Source organism: Morus notabilis, unplaced genomic scaffold, assembly GCF_000414095.1.
Source record: "Morus notabilis unplaced genomic scaffold, ASM41409v2 Scaffold1492, whole genome shotgun sequence".
Taxonomy (NCBI): domain Eukaryota; kingdom Viridiplantae; phylum Streptophyta; class Magnoliopsida; order Rosales; family Moraceae; genus Morus; species Morus notabilis.
Window position 1 is genome coordinate 1 of NW_010361126.1, and position 2,648 is coordinate 2,648.

Genomic DNA, 2,648 nt, shown 5'->3' on the forward strand with positions numbered 1-2,648 from the left:
TAAAATTTACCATGCCTCTCTTTCCACTCTCTCTATCTTCTTGCTATCTATATTGTAAATTTATGATTTACGAATAAACACAATATTGTATTCTTATGATAATTCTTAAAATTTACCATATAAATTCAGAATTTATAAAAAAATAAATATTGTGCTCTGATGGTATAAATCTAAAATTTATGAATAACGCAATATGTGTTCTAATCTTTAAGTGTATACTGTAAATTTTAGATTCACGAATAGAACTAAAAAAATCATGAATTTACACTATAAATTTTAGATTTATAACTAACTATGAGAGAGAGAAGAGCATACTCACGAATGATTGAAATAGAGAAAATATAGAAAATGATATCTAAAGAGAGAACCAAAAAAAGGTGGAAAATGAATAGTTCAAAACATAAAAGGACCTATTAATGTCATAAGTTTTAAAAGTAGGCCTATTTTTTACCATTTTTCTAATAAGGATAAATGGTCAAATTTTTTAGCATGTTAGTAAATAGCTGGCTTTGGTAATATTCCATGATCCAATTTACTAAATTAAAGGAATAGGCTAACTGTAATTTTACGCTTCTACAATAAAGTATAGAGTTCAAACATCTCGCCTCTTAAATTCACACTAGAAAATGTCTTCTCACAACAAGAGTAGCCTAAAAAATGTAACTTTTTCCACACTAGTGTGTGACATGATTTTTTTATATGTAACACTAGGTTTGCTTAATTACAATATTTAAAAAATGTAGTAGAACACATGCAATATTGAGTATTATACTTAAACACACTAAAGTTTAGACAAACTTTTGAACAACATTACACAAAAAATTTAAAAAAAAAATTACATTTGTCAGGAGTCCTCAAGACCTATAGGGCTGTCATATTTAACACTTTACTTATATATACTAAATATATGAGACATTTTCAAGAATGTTATAAAATAGAAAATACTATTTTATTTTTGCCATTAATTTTAAATTTATCATTTATATTGTTAATATTCTGATAGGATATCATTCACATTCTACCAAAATATTTTTTTAATAGCATAAATAATAAGATGATGAAAAATAGTAGTTATTTATGTAATTTTACTATAAGAACATTTGAGATTTATAATCTTCTCCCCCTAAAGGATTAATTTTATAAATGCCCCTCAAAGTATCTATCTTGTTTTAAAATATCTCTAATTTTTTTAAAATGTTCGAAACACTCGTTGATTTATAATAAACAGTTCATATTATGTCCAGTTCGAAGCATATATTTCCATTTTAAAATACCTCTAATTTTTTTAAAATCTTTCGAAGCATATATTTTCAATTTCTCTGAGATTTCATTTTGAGTCGGACCCATATCAAATTCTATAAATTTTATATGGTTTTTATTTTATGTGGGTTTGATAACGCTTAAAACCATGCATTATGAGTATGTCCCTACAGTAGAAAAGTTGTAAATAATCTATTTGTATTTGGAAAGTGGAAATTCCTTTCTGATAATGACAACCAAACTCCTTTTTTTTTTAATCCTTGTATTTACCTTTTCTCTGTTCTTTCCAACAAAATGTAATAAGAACGTCCTGATTATATATCCAATACATGATACCTGGAATTCTCATTGTGCAACATTAGCCAATAAAATAAAAACTGAAATTACAGGAAATTCTTTTCCTAAAAAATAAATACAGGAAATCTGCAACCCTTTTGCACACATCATTAATCAATTCGTAATCTGTGTAATTGGACTATTGGAAGATGTATGTAATACGTATACACAGTTCGTGCATATATAATATAACAAATATCAACGACCTAATACTTGACTTTGCAAGGAATCCAAACAGGCAAACACACAATCATAGATCATATGTAGGTCCATGTTTCTAACGTGAAATGAGGACCACTTCTCTCATTAAGATAATGGTACAAGAAGTATGAAAATTCTCTTTTATTTGCCTTAAATAAATGAGATTTAGAAAATAATAATAATAATAATTTAATACAAGGATATGAAATAAATATCCTTTTAATAGTAATAGAACTTGATAAAAAATATAACTGTTGGAAAAGTGTTGTAATCTGAGATGATACGATGATTTAAATCAGGGTACGAGAATTTAAAATCAAGGTGATTTTAATCATGATTCTAGAATCAGAATTATGATTCATGATTTTGGGTTCAAATCATGATTCTGAAACCATGATTTAGAATTAGGGGTTTGAATCACCTTGAATTGAGAGGGAGGTGGTTTTAGAATCATGATTTGAGCTAGTTTAAACATCACATTAGATTCTGAATCATGATTCAGAATCATCCAAACCAAACACTGATTTTGAATCATAATTCAAAATCACTGTAAACAAACATTAATTCTGAATTAGGATCCAAAATCATGTTTATGAATCCATCTACTAAACACAATTACAAGTCACTGTACAATTTAAAATATAATTAATCTTATCACTTAAATAATAAGGTTCTTTTTTAAATCCTAGATTTCTCATTTTAATACATTTCTGCCCATTAGTTGTCTTTTTTTCCCCTCAAAAGATTGGTGTCTGTTGCAAGCCACATCACACATATATAAGCAATATTAGCTAGAAATACGCACCAAAATATATATATATATATATATATATATTAATATATCTAGGATG